The sequence below is a fragment of the Salvelinus sp. IW2-2015 genome, linkage group LG26 (assembly GCF_002910315.2).
Source record: "Salvelinus sp. IW2-2015 linkage group LG26, ASM291031v2, whole genome shotgun sequence".
In the NCBI taxonomy this organism is placed as follows: domain Eukaryota; kingdom Metazoa; phylum Chordata; class Actinopteri; order Salmoniformes; family Salmonidae; genus Salvelinus; species Salvelinus sp. IW2-2015.
In genome coordinates, this window is record NC_036866.1 from 14,529,900 (window position 1) to 14,544,878 (window position 14,979).

Here is a 14,979-nt window from a genome sequence, read left to right on the forward strand (position 1 = left end):
CTATCTTCTCTTCATGCTTATTTGTGTGCTGCTTCACCTTCTCCCCTGGCGTCTTATTAATGCTCCACAGAGTCCAGGAGAAGAAAAGTCATGGATTTATAACAAAAAAAATAAAAAAAATAATCAAGTATGGTGGCAACAGAAATACAAGAAATTCCATGATGCAAGTAGATGGAGAGGGAAAATAGTATTTAATCTGTAGGAAATATAAGTGGGTAGGGTATATAACATGAAGCAAGTGTGGGAATAATAGTTAAAGGGTTAGTTTCATTGTATCGTCAGTTGCTCTGGGGGGTGTGGGGTATACTGTATGTTTGAGGATGTTATTACTAAAAAATCGGACTATGATACAAACAGTTGCATCAACAGCTACATATGACTCATAATACAGAAACAAATCACATCCACAGAGAGAAAGAGAGAGCCCTCCAGAGGCCTGCCATCTGTCGCCCCCACTCCCCAGCACCTGCTGATGAGGTGCTGCTAGCCCAACACATCCCCATCCCCGCTGTTTGATGCCACACTACCAGAGCAGGCTGCATGCTGGCCCAGCTGACAGACCTGCTTAGGATGTTTGTCTGCGCTCCACTGAATGTCAGCCACGTAAGAAGCACAACACACTCACGGCTTCATCTCACACACACACACACACACACACAACTCCACACACTCACGGCTTCACACGCACGCAAACACACACAGTGTGCAGACGTGTTGTCACGGCCTGGCTACTGCTGGATAACTGTGTAATGCTGCTATTGCTGCTACCACAATCATAGTACACCATCAGAGCTGAACTCGGACAATGGATTTATCAATGCTGCCCTAATTGGCTAGCTCTGGTAGAACATTCCATGCACTCTTAGAACAAAAGGTGCTATCTATAACCTTAAAGCATGGGTTTCAACCTCAACCTGTAACGATTGTCTATGTCGTCCTCCTCATCGGACGAGGAGAGGCGAGAAGGATCGGACCAATATGCAGAGTGGTTAGTTTCCATAGTRATTTAATAGACAMGAAAACAATATGCGATACAAAATAACAAATGAAACTACCGTGACAGTCCCGTGTGGCGAAACACTAACAARGAACAAACACCCACAAACCACACGTGAAACCCCGGCTGCCTAAGTATGATTCTCAATCAGGGACAACGATTGACAGCTGCCTCTGATTGAGAATCATACCAGGCCGAACACAAAAAACCCAACATAGAAAACACACAGACAACCCACCACAACTCACGCCCTGACCATACTAAATACATACAAAATAAGGGAAAATAAGGTCAGGAACGTGACACAACCTTTTTCTCAGGGACCCCCACCCAGGCAAACTGGCGACCCAGGCACCCCATCATATGTTAGCAAAATAAAATGTGGTCACGTCTTGTCAGTCCCACGTAGCTCAGTTGGTAGAGCATGGCACCAGGGTTGTGGTTATGATTCCCACAGGGGACCAGTACGAAAAAAGTATGTACTCACTACAGTAAGTCGCTCTGGATAAGAACGTCTGCTAAATGACTAATATGTAAAAATGTAAAATGTCTTATCAGGTGAGTATAATTTACCCAGTATTAGGAGTTAAAAAGTTGACACATTAGAAATAAGTTATTTTCCTCTTTTCTACCGTAGGCATGTAATGAAAAATATATACAGTTGAAGTCGGAAGTTTACATACACTAATGTTGGAGTCATTAAAACTTGGTTTTCAACCACTCCACAAATTTGTTGTTAACAAACTATAGCTTTGGCAAGTCGGTTAGGACATCTACTTTGTGCATGACACAAGTAATTTTTCCATCAATTGTTTACAGACAGATTATTTCACTTATAGTTCACTGTATCACAATTCCAGCGGGTCAGAAGTTTACATACACTAAGTTGACTGTGCCTTTAAACAGATTGGAAAATTCCAGAAAATGTTGTCATGGCTATAGAAGCTTCTGATAGGCTAGTTGACATCATTTGAGTCTATTGGAGGTGTACCTGTGGATGTATTTCAAGGCCTAAGGACTGTGGTGTCTTGGCTATTAGAGGGATGTAGTGTCTTGGCTGTAAGAGTACTGTGGTGTCTTGGCTATTAGGGGACTGTGGTGTCTTGGCTATAAATGACTGTGGTGTTTGGCTATTAGAGGATTGCAGTGTCTTGGTATTATTAGACTGTGGTGTCTTGGCTATTAGAGGGACTGCAGTGTCTTGGCTATTTAGAGGAGGCTGTACTGCTCTTTGGCTAAAAGAGGATGTGGTGTCTTGGCTATTAGAGGAATGGGGTGTCTTGCTATTGGAGGACTGGTGTCTCGGCTATTAGGGGATGTAGTGTCTTGGCTGTAAGAGTACTGTGGTGTCTGGCTTTAGGGGACTGTGGTGTCTTGGCTAATAAAATGACTGTGGTGTCTTGGCTATGAAAAGGACGGTGGTGTCTTGGCTATTAGAGGACTGTACTGTCTTGGCTAAAGAGGACTGTGGTGTCTTGGCTATTAGAGGACTGCAGTGTCTTGGCTATTGAGGACTGTACTGTCTTGGCTAAAAAGAGGACTGTGGTGTCTTGGCTATTTGAGGACTGTGGTGTCTTGGCTATTTGAGGACTGTGGTTCTCTTGGCTATTAGAGGACTGTGGTCTCTTGGCTATTAGAGGACTGTGGTGTGTCTTGGCTATTAGAGGACTGTGGTGTCTTGGCTATTAGAGGACTGTGGTGTCTTGGCTATAGAAGGACTGTGTGATGTCTTGGCTATTAGAGGAACTTGTGGTGTTTGGCTATTGAGGGACTGTGGTGTCCTTGGGTTTATTTGAGGACTATTAGAGGACTATGTCTTGGCTATTAGAGGACTATGGTGTCCTTGGCTATTAGAGGCTGTGGTGCCTTGGCTATTAGAGGACTGTGATGTCTTGGTTATTTGAGGACTATTAGAGGACTATGTCTTGGCTATGAATGGACTGGGTGTCTTGGCTATTAGAGGACTGTGGTGTTTGGCTATTAGAGGAATGTGGTGTCTCGGCTATTAGAGGGATGTAGTGTCTTGGCTGTAAGAGTACTGTGGTTGTCTTGGCTATTAGGGGACTGTGGTGTCTTGGCAATTAGAGGGACGTAGTGTCTTGGCTGTAAGAGTACTGTGGTGTTTGGCTATTAGAGGACCTGTGGTGTCTTGGCTATAAATGACTGTGGTGTCTTGGCTATGAAAGGACGGTGGTGTCTTAGCTATTATAGGACTGCAGTGTCTTGGCTATTAGAGGACTGTTACTGTTTTGGCTAAAAGAGGACTGTGGTGTCTTGGCTATTAGAGGAATGGGGTGTCTTGGCTATTAGAGGGGCTTGTAGTGTCTTGGCTATTAGAGGGCTGTAGTGTCTTGGCTGGAAGAGTACTGGTGGTGTCTTGGCTATTAGAGGACTGGGGTGTCTTGGCCATTAGAGGACTTGTGTGTCTTGGCTATTAGAGGACTGTGGTGTCTTGGCTATTAGGGGACTGTGGTGTCTTGGCTATTAGATGGACTGGTGTGTCTTGCCTATGATGGACTGTGGTGTCTTGGCTATTAGAGGACTGTGTGGGTGTCTTGGCTATTGAATGGACTGGTGTGGTGTCTTGGCTATTAGAGGACTGTGGTGTTTGCCTATTAAGAGGACTTGGTGGTGGTCTTGGCTATTAGAGGACTGTGGTGTCTTGGCTATTAGCGGACTGTGGTGTCTTGGCTATTAGAGGACTGTGGTGTCTTGCCTATTTGAGGACTGTGGTGTCTTGGCTATAAGAGGACTGTGGTGTCTTGGCTGTTGGAGTATTGTTGTGTCTTGGCTATTAGAGGACTGTGGCGGTGTGGCTCAGAGGCTGTGTACTGTCTTTAAGATGATTTATTGAGTCCAGGATGCTTCTGCATGAATCTGACCAGTCACCAGGATATTTTCAACCAGAGAACTGGAGCCTCTACTGAGCACGTCAGGAGAGAAAGAGAGGGGGGTGGTGGGAGGGGAGAGAGAGGGAGAAAGAGAGAGAGAGAAACAGACAGAGAGAAAGAGACAGCAGAGAGAGTCAGAAGACAGAGAGAGAGAAAAGAGAGAAGAGAGAGCGCGAGCGCTAAAGAGAGGGAACAGCATCTGTGCTCTCAGTATATAAATATCCCATCCATGATACACTCTTAGAAATAAAGGTGCTATCTATAATCGTAAAGGGTTGTTCGGCTGTCCCCATAGGAAAACCCTTTGAATAATCATTTTTGTTTCCATGCAGAACCTTCTGGTTATCCTGGAACCAAAAAGGGTTCTCCTACTTGGACAGCTGAAGAACACTTTTGGGACCCTTTTTTCTAAGCGTGTTGCCTAGTGAATCTTAATCCATTGACATAAATGTGTGTAGTGTTCTCTCCAGCCCGAGGTAGCATGTCTCTATTTTGAGCTACCAGGACTCCATGTAAGACTGATCTTAGCACAGACTTAACATTTCTCCATGATTACAGAGGGAGCAGATGAGATGGTATGGCAGCACGGTTGGGTGTGTGATTAAAATTGATTAAGTGGAGAAGAATTCATGAGGAGAAGAATAGACACAGCTCCCTGATTTATGAAGGGCTTAATCAGAAATTCCATAAAAGTCCAATAAAACGTAATGACCTGAAATCACAGAGCGGAATGATGATATCCAGCTCCGGAGTCCAGACTGCCTGAGAAAATGCCAGGTGGACTAATAGGGAGAATATGGACCGAATCGGAATATAACGGGCAAATATAAGGCACCGTCTTGGAGCTGAGATCCAACAACCTCAACCCCCACACACCCTCACTGAACCTTCCTACATTCATCCTAACTCCCTTTTAACACTGGTACATTACGTCCAGGATCAGGGCAATGTTGTTAGAGTAAATCTCTCAAAGAAAATTGAGGAGGGAGGGTCACAGTAGCAGCACCACCTCTGTCCCTGTGGCCAGCAGAAAGCCAGCTATCAGCTTAACTCGGACCATTAGGGTGCCATCCCACATTACTGTCGACTGACCGACTGACAGGGGCCTGTGTGTTGGTGCACTGTATTCTGGAGGATGACAGAATGACAGAGCAGAGGACAAGAAAGGGTAGAGGAGCTGCCACAGCCCGCTCTGCATTGCATTGCCCGCTCTCCACAGCCCTCCTTTCGGAAAAGCTGACCACGACGCCATTTTGTTGCTTCCAGCCTACAGACAGAAACTAAAACAAGAAGCTCCCGCGCTCAGGTCTGTTCAACGCTGGTCCGACCAATCTGATTCCACGCTTCAAGACTGCTTCGGTCACGTGGATTGGGAAATGTTCCGCATTGCGTCCAACAACAACATTGACGAATACGCTGATTTGGTGAGCGAGTTCATTAGAAAGTGCATTGGCGATGTCGTACCTACAGCAACKATTAAAACATTCCCAAACCAGAAACCGTGGATTGATGACAGCATTCGGGCGAAACTGAAAGCGCGGACCACTGCTTTTAACCAGGGCAAGGTGACCGGAAACATGACTGAATACAAACAGTGTAGCTATTCCCTCCACAAGGCAATCAAACAAGCTAAGCGTCAGTATAGAGACAAAGTAGAGTTGCAATTCAATGGCTCAGACACAAAAGGTATGTGGCAGGGTCTACAGTCAATCACGGATTACAAAAAGAAAACCAGCCCCGTCGCGGACCAGGATGTCTTGCAGACTAAATAACTTCTTTGCTCGCTTTGAGGACAATACAGTGCCACTGACACGGCCCGCTACCAAAACCTCGGACTCTCCTTCACTGCAGCCGACGTGAGTAAAAACATTTAAACATGTAACCCTCGCAAGGCTGTAGGCCCAGACGGCATCCTCAGAGCATGCGCAGACCAGCTGGCTGGTGTGTTTACGACATATTCATCAATCCTTATCCCAGTCTGCTGTTCCACATGCTTCAAAGGGCCACCATTGTTCCTGTTCCAAGAAAGCTAAGTAACTGAGCTAAACGACTACCGCCCGTAGCACTCACTTCGTCATCATGAAGTGCTTGAGAGACTAGTCAAGGACCATATCACCTCCACCCTACCTGACACCTAGACCCACTCCAATTTGCTTACCGACCCAATAGTCCACAGACGACGCAATCACAACCACACTGCACACTGCCCTAACCCATCTGGACAAGAGGAATTACCTATGTGAGAATGCTGTCATCGACTACAGCTCAGCATTTAACCCATAGTACCCTCCAAACTCGTCATCAAAATCGAGACCCTGGTCTCGACCCCGCCCTGTGCAAACTGGGTACTGGACTTCTGACGGCCCCCCCAGGTGGTGAGGGTAGGTAACAACATCTCCACCCGCTGATCCTCAACACTGGGCCCACAAGGGTGTGTCCTGAGCCTCTCCTGTCATCCCTGTTCACCCCACGACTGCGTGGCATGCACGCCTCACAACTCATCATCAAGTTTGCGGACGACACTACAGTGGTAGGTCTTGATTACCAACAACGCGAGACGGCCTACAGGGAGGAGGTGAGGGCCCTCGGAGTGTTGGTGTCAGGAAATAACCTCACACTCAACGTCAACAAAACAAAGGAGATGATTGTGGACTTCAGGAAACAGCAGAGGGAGCACCCCCTATCCACATCGACAGGACAGTAGTGGAGAGGGTAGTAAGTTTTAAGTTCTCGGCGTACACATCACGGACAAACTGAATTGTCCACCCACACAGACAGCGTTGTGAAGAAGCGCAGCAGCGCCTCTTCAACCTCAGGAGGCTGAAGAAATTGGCTTGTCACCAAAAGCACTCACAAACTTTCTACAGATGCACAATCGAGAGCATCCTGTCGGGCTGTATCACCGCCTGGTACGGCAACTGCTCCGCCCACAACCGTAAGCTCTCCACAGGGTAGTGAGGTCTGCACAACGCATCACTGGGGCAAACTACATGCACTCCAGACACCTACACCACCCAGGCCATAAAGATCATCAAGGACAACAACACCCGAGCCACTGCCTGTTCACCCCGCTATCATCCAGAAGGCGAGGCAGTACAGGTGCATCAAAGACAGGGACCGAGAGACTGAAAAACAGCTTCTTCTCAAGGCCCTCAGACTGTTTAAACAGCCACCACTAACATTGAGTGGCTGCTGCCAACATACTGACTCAACTCCAGCTCACTTTAATAATGGAAATTGATGGAAATTGATCAAAAATGATCACTAGCCACTTAACCAGGTACTTAAATATAATGTTTTACATACCCTAACATTATCATTCATATGTATATGTATATAATACGGTAGTCCTTTATCACTACTCCTCTTGCCATCTTTATGTAATACATGTATCCCTAGCCACTTTAAACTATGCCACTTTTATGTTTACATACCCTACATTACTCATCTCATATGTATATACTGTACTCTATACCATCTACTGCATCTTGCCTATGCCGTTCTGTACCATCACTCATTCATATATCTTTATGTACATATTCTTTATCCCTTTACACGTGTGTATAAGGTAGTAGTTGTGGAATTGTTAGGTTAGATTACTCGTTGGTTATTACTGCATTGTCGGAACTAGAAGCACAAGCATTTCGCTACACTCGTATTAACATCTGCTAACCATGTGTATGTGACAAATACATTTRATTTGATTTGATTTGATGATGGACAGAGCTGTGCCACTGTAGAGGCAATGTACAGTACCCTCTGGACATTACCCTCTTCATGCGCTTGGTACAGGGAGCCCTGCCACACCCTCCTGCTCAACTACACAGCAGTGCAAGGCACAAAGACAAAAACAGAGGCTACACATTTCYTTGGATTTGAATTAAATTTGCAAAGTAAAACATGCGGCAAAAAAACAGATCTGCATGCACAGTATACACACACACACACAAACACACAAAGCCAGCATTAAGAATCTCTCAATTTTAGATGCAATAATGCCACACCCTTCTCCAGGTTGGTGGAGCTCAGTGTGTGTCAGTGTTGACAACAGGGTGTATATTGCCCCCTCAGTGCCAATAGGTGCTACAGGGGGAGACCTGGTTGCCAGTGAGACAGATGTGCAGCCAGATGCTCTCAGCAGGAGTCAGAGGAAGCAGCTCTTTTAGCTCTGCTCAAACTCCGACACAACACAATCACCACTGGGCTCGGGCACTTAATACTGTGTCACAGGGAGAGATGCGGATGAGAGAGAGAGGGGGAGGGAGAGAATAGACCGAGGGGAAAGAGGGGAAAGGAGAAGGGGGTGGAGGAGGAAGAGTAGGAGCATGCAAAGTCACTGGTGCAGCTGGCTTATTGTTTCACAAGACCACGAGGCAGCACGAGACCTTTCAGAGGCCGCCGCCCCCTGTCTGTCAGTGAGGTCAGGTGAGGTGAGGAGAGTCATGTAATTGGCTACTCTTTCTCAGCCCCTCTACCAGCTTACGACACACTACTATAGCCAAACAACAAGCTCACAGAGACACTGTCTGCCGGGTGGCTCAATTAGGGGGGAAAAGGGACCTTACGAGGGACCCTAGTCTGCTTGTTATTTTCATGACCTCTACAATGAACATRTGACTGGCACAGACAGATTGGTTAAGCTACAGGAAACATATGCATATGCATAGATTGTGTAAATATGCATACATTTTCCTTTGACAAGGACAAAGTTTGACACGTATGAGCTTGTATGACATCGGTACAGGCCAGGGTAATTTTACTGTGGACACAAGGGTAGCAGGACACAATGGAAGGATTGCTGCTTGGGTGGAAGATGTTCAATGCAAGCATACTTCTTTGAGCTCTAACTGAGCAACATCTTAAGTATCTAGAGTAAGTGACATTTAGTCTTACCATCTGTGTCCGGATGCGGTGGTAGGGGTGGATGATGGGCAGGCCCAGGGGCATCACCCACTCAGCAGCTTGAAAGTATGCTCAGTTTAAACGTAGATGCCGTTTCTTCTGTGATTATATCTATCCAGTGCAAATAGATGGAGAGTTTGGTCGAAACAGGTGGAACGTTATTGCTTGCAGACCGCAGAACACTACTAGTCTAGACATTGAAGAGCAACAGTGCTGGGCTGTGACACAGATTCTCTCTCAGAATGGAAGCCCTATTAGGAWGTCCCAGAGGTCCTCATTCACAGCCTTAGTGTAGGAGACTAATATCACCCAAGCAAACAGGCAGCACCCAGGCMCAAAACTGTCCCATTCATCAGACTTTCTGCCTTCTGACCCAATTTCTACCTCCCAATTCTTCCTCTCTACTCAACTCTCCTGCCTCTCTCCCCTTTCTCTCTCTTCCTCTTCGCCGTCCCTCACCCAGGCATTCCCAGCCAGGTACAGAGAGGAGAGGACCCAGCAGGACCTGACACATTATTAAGAGATGAACCGGGGAGCAGGGGTGAGGCGAGACATGGGGGGGTATTTCATATGAGCTGGTGATGTCTGCCCTCACCCCCCGGGGAGCTCATAGAGACAGTGGTTGGTGGGTCCTTAAGCTACCCTGATCATTATTTTTCCTGTGGATTTAATGTATCAATTTGTRTGCCCCACCCACCTGAGGATTTTTACATTTTCTTTCAGGCTTCTATTTCCTGTGTTTGAGGTGTGCAAAATCCACTTGTCACTTAAATCTCGCGGGATTAAATGTTTTCATTTTACTCCTGCAACTCTCATACTCTGCTTGTGCCTGTTGTTTTTTCCCGTTAATGTTACGGCCGCCGAAATGTATGTAATGATCTGTCAAACACACCCCAGGAATGGCTTAAATGGGCTCAATGAAATACATTGTCTCTCCGCTGCATCTATAAAAATGCTAAAGCTTCGTCGGGGATGAAACGTATCGTCTTGACTCTTACATTACATTTTACATTTACATTTACATTTAAGTCATTTAGCAGACGCTCTTATCCAGAGCGACTTACAAATTGGTGCATTCACCTTATGAATATCAGTGGAACAACCACTTTACAATAGTGCATCTAACTCTTTTAAGGGGGAGGGGGGGGTGTTAGAAGGATTACTTTATCCTATCCTAGGTATTCCTTAAAGAGGTGGGTGTCAGGTGTCTCCGGAAGGTGGTGATTGACTCCGCTGACCTGGCGTCGTGAGGGAGTTTGTTCCACCATTGGGGTGCCAGAGCGCCAACAGTTTTTGAACTGGGCTGAGCGGGAGACTGTACTCCTCAGAGGTAGGGAGCCGAGCAGCCAGAGGTGGATGAAACGCATGTCCTTGTTTGGGTGTAGGGCCTGATCAGAGCCTGAAGGACGGAGGTGCCGTTTCCTCACAGCTCGTAGGCAAGCAACCATGGTCTTGTAGCGGATGCGAGCTTCAACTGGAAGCCAGTGGAAGAGAGCGGCAGGGAGCAGGGACGTGAGAGAACTTGGGAAGGGGTTGAACAACCAGACGGGCTGTGGCGTTCTGGATGAGTTGTAGGGTTAATGGCAAGGCAGGGGGACAGCCAACAGCGAGTTGCAGTAATCCAGACGGGAGATGACAAGTGCCTTGGATTAGCACCTGCTGCCGCTTCTCTGTGTGAGGCAGGGTCGTACTCTGCGAATGTTGTATAGACACGAACCTACAGTGAACGGATGTCACGCCTTGATGTTAGTTCGAGAACGACAGGCTTGTTGTCCAGGATGACGCCAAGGTTCTTAGCACTCTGGAGGAGGAACAACAATGGAGTTGTCAACCGTGATGGCGAGATCATGGAACGGGCAGTCCTTCCCCGGGAGGAAGAAGCAGCTCCGTCTTTCCGAGGTTCAGCTTGAGGTGGTGATCCATCATCCACACGAGTATGTCTGCCAGACACTGCAGATAGCGATTCGCCACCTGGTTATCAGAAGGGGAAAGGAGAAGATTAATTGTGTGTCGTCTGAAGCAATATTAGAGAGACCATGTGAGGACTATGAAGAGCCAAGTGACTTGTGTATAGCGAGATAGGAGAGGGGCCATAGAAACAGAGCCCTGGGACACCAGTGGTGAGAGCACGTGGTGCGGAGACAGATTCTAGCCACGGCCACTGGTAGGAGCGACTGTAGGTAGGACGCAATCCAAGCGTGGGCCGCGCCGGAGATGCCCAACTCGGAGAGGGTGGAGAGCGAAGGATCTGATGGTTCACAGTATCAAAGGCAGCCGATAGGTCTAAGAAGGATGAGAGCAGAGGAGAGAGAGTTAGCTTTAGCAGTGCGGAGCGCCTCCGTGACACAGAGAAGAGCAGTCTCAGTTGAATGACTAGTCTTGAAACCTGACTGATTTGGATCAAGAAGGTCATTCTGAGAAAGATAGCAGGAGAGCTGGCCAAGGACGGCACGTTCAAGAGTTTTGGAGAGAAAAGAAAGAAGGGATACTGGTCTGTAGTTGTTGACATCKGAGGGATCGAGTGTAGGTTTTTTCAGAATAAAAATAATATCCTGTTGATTTTTACATCACAAGGAAGAGAGGATAGATAACTTTAATTGGAATGTTTACAAGTTAGATGGACTGAARTGAAAGAACTTTCCAAAAATGAACACTTGGATGACAGTGATATTATGTTTAATTTCGAAAACAATGTAAAGAATGTATAAATGTGTGTAATCTGGAGCCAAGGCTGTTGATTTTTTTATCCGATGGTATCCTGCTATTGACACACTTGTTGAATGATGCAACAGAACGCGATAACAGTAATTTCATGAGGCAGTCTAGACAGCGCAGCTGAGTGCAGGTAGGCCTAGACAGAGTAGGTTTTTGGTGGATGCAGCCCTGTCCCACCTCTTTATGTTAATTGTTGCATATATGCAAATTCACCCAGTGTTCTTATGCAAATAAGGCACATAAAACATTCTTTATTTTAACACAACATATAAAAAAATACCTGATACCATTAGAACATGTACAAACAGTGCCTTCAGAAAGTATTTACACCACTTGACTTTTTCCACATTTTGTTGTGTTACTGCCTGAATTTAAAATGGATTAAATGGAGATTTTCTGTCACTGGTCTACACACAACACCACATTATGTCAAAGAGGAATTATGTTTTTAGAMATTTTTACAAATGCATTACAAATGAAAAGCTGACATGTCTTGAGTCAATAAGTATTAAACTTTGTTATGGCAAGCCTAAATAAATTCAGGACAGGGGCATATGCATTGGTGGGCACAGGCCCTGCCAGGCCCCCCCCTCAATCAGACTGAAATAAATGCAAAACATTTTCTTTTTTAACTTATTAGTGATCCCAGTGAAATAAAAGCAYGCCAAATTCAAAAACWGAAATACTCATAATAATAATTCATAAATCATACAAGTGTCATACACCAGTTTAAAGATGAACTTCTTGTTAATCCAGCCACAGTGTCAGATTTCAAAAAGGCTTTAAGGCGAAAGCAAACCATGCTATTATCTGAGGACAGCACCCCATCAAACACATGAAAATCATAATTCAACCCGCCTGGCACAACACAAAAGTCAGAAATAACATATAATGCATGCCTTACCTTTGAAGATCTTCTTCTGTTGACACTCCAATATGTCCATTAAACATCACAAATAGTCCTTTTGTTCGATTAATTCTGTCGTTATATCCCCAAAATGTAAATTTATTTGTCGCTTTTGATTCTGAAAATACACCGGTTCCAACTCGCGCAACATGACTACAAAGTATCTAATAARTTACCTGTAAACTTGATCCAGACATTTCAAACAACTTTCCTAATACAACTTTAGGTATTTTTTWACGTAAATAATCGATCAAATTTGAGACGGGATAAATTGCGTTCAATAGCGGATAAAAACAAAGTGGAGCGAGCTTTCAGGTCGCGCGCCTCTAACAAACAGTACACTTCACTCGACCCTCGTTCTGAACTGCCCTAATTCTTAATTTCTCAAAGGAAAAACATCAACCAATTTCTAAAGACTGTTGACATCCAGTGGAAGCGATAGGAACTGCAAGCAAGTGCCTTAGAAATCTAGATTCCCATAGAAAAATCATTGAAAAGAGAGTGACCTCAAACAAAAAAAAATCCTGGATGGTTTGTCCTCAGGGTTTGCCTGCCAAATAAGTTCTGTTATACTCACAGACATCATTCAAACAGTTTTAGAAACTTCCGAGTGTTTTCTATCCAAATCTACTAATATAGCATATCCTAGCTTCTTGGCCTGAGTAGCAGGCAGATTACTTTGGGCATACTTTTCATCCGGACGGGAAAATAGTGCCCCCTAGCCTTAAGAAGTTTTAAATACTCCTTAGCAATACATCCAGTTTCTACAAAGATACAGGCGTCCTTCCTAACTCAATTGCCGGATAGGAAGAACGAGTTTAATGCCTGTGATAGAAGAGAACTGAGGATGGATCAACAACATTGTAGTTACTCCACAATACTAACCTAAATGACAGAGTGAAAAGAAGGAAGCCTGTACARAATAAAAATATTCCTAAACATGAGTACTATTTGCAATAAAGTAAAAATGCAAAAAATGTGGCAAAKAAATTAACTTCAGTTTATCATTATGGGGTATTGTGCACTGTAAATGGTACTTTGAACATAAGAAAAGGATTCTACTTAATCAAGTAAAAAACTACTGAATGAGCCCAAAAACATGCTATGATTTGTATGATATTAGTGAAATCGTGAAAATGAGTATGTCCTGGCTAATATTAGTAATGTGCCGGTGAAGATCTCCTTCAGACAGCTGAACACCTGGTGGACCAGGTAGTGAGAGGCGTCCCATACATACTCCTGCAATCAAACACACAAATCTCAATGACAGGACAATACATATATCCAAATCGAGCACATTTATTTACTTATTTGCACATAATCAAAAAGAGTAAAGGCCCAAGCACAGAACCCTGAGGAACTCCACAAGATAAAAAGTGTGATATTCCATAAAATAATTCCTGTAATGGTATTAAGGTTGGCCGGTATCCAGATGTTCATGCCTTCATATCATTCCTTTACCATACCAGGTTGTGCAATATTACCGGCAGTGCACACAAGGGCTGCTATTTCATTCCAAACATAAAAAACAATCAATGCAAAAAACAAATGCAGACAGAGATCTTGACCCAGGAGGGGATGGATTGTCTCTGCTGTAACCAAGAAGTTTGATCTAGCAAGTTAGCCACGTAGCTAGAAAGTTAGCAAACCCAAATGCATGGCTGGAGCCCTGACCTGGAGATAATTTATTTGGCACATCTTACATGTTAGTAATTTASCAGAAATTACGGTTATGTGCCTTGCTTAAGGGCACATTCACAGATTTTTAACCTAGTCGGCTAGGGGTTTATAACCGGCGACCTTTTGGTTACTGGCCCAACGCTCTTAACCGCTAGTTAACTTTTAGTTATAAGCAGTGCCCCCCCCCCCGAGCTGTGTACCCGAGGTATCTGTACCCTCCACCTCTCTGCGGAGAGGCTATCAGTGTGTGGGGCCACTAGCTCCCAGCTACTGCCTGTCTCTCCATACCCCCCCCTGTCTTACTGTTGGAGGAGCACAGATGTTTTACTCTACTGTATCACAGCAGGGCCTCTTAGACAGGCTGGGAGGCCACGGCACTGCCATCAGCACTCTCATTACCCCTGATAACACTGATCCTAATGACATCCCAACCACCAGATCTACATACTCTACTGTGCTATACACACCCAGGGAGGACGATAGAGGAAGACTTTCTCTACTGTACTATACACACCCAGTGAGGACAATACAGGAAAGCTTTCTCGGTATTGACAGTGACATTTACAGTCTCACTGTCTGTCCATGTGTCACTGTCTGTCATCTCTATTTTTTTCTCGACCTGTGCGCACCTACGATGTAAACTTTAATCCATAGGCTAGGTTGTAGCAACCTCATGATGGGTAAAGAGAAAAATTGAGTATCATGTAGTAGCCTAAACCTATCGATGTTACATTGAACTGGGTGAATGGAATATGAATGACAGTCATTCAACATGCTGTAATAGAAATAATGCCATGCTCATGAAAAAAGAAATGTCCTCCCTCATCATTAATGTCACTGACCGCCACTGCCCTGTATGTACTGTAGGTGTTTGTCCTCCCTAGGAC

General features: G+C 45.1%; 1 pseudogene; it reads right to left on the bottom strand.

The window, feature by feature from the left end:
• LOC139023075 (uncharacterized) overlaps positions 1-14,979 on the bottom strand; it is a 56,632-nt pseudogene that overhangs the window by 14,905 nt on the left and 26,748 nt on the right.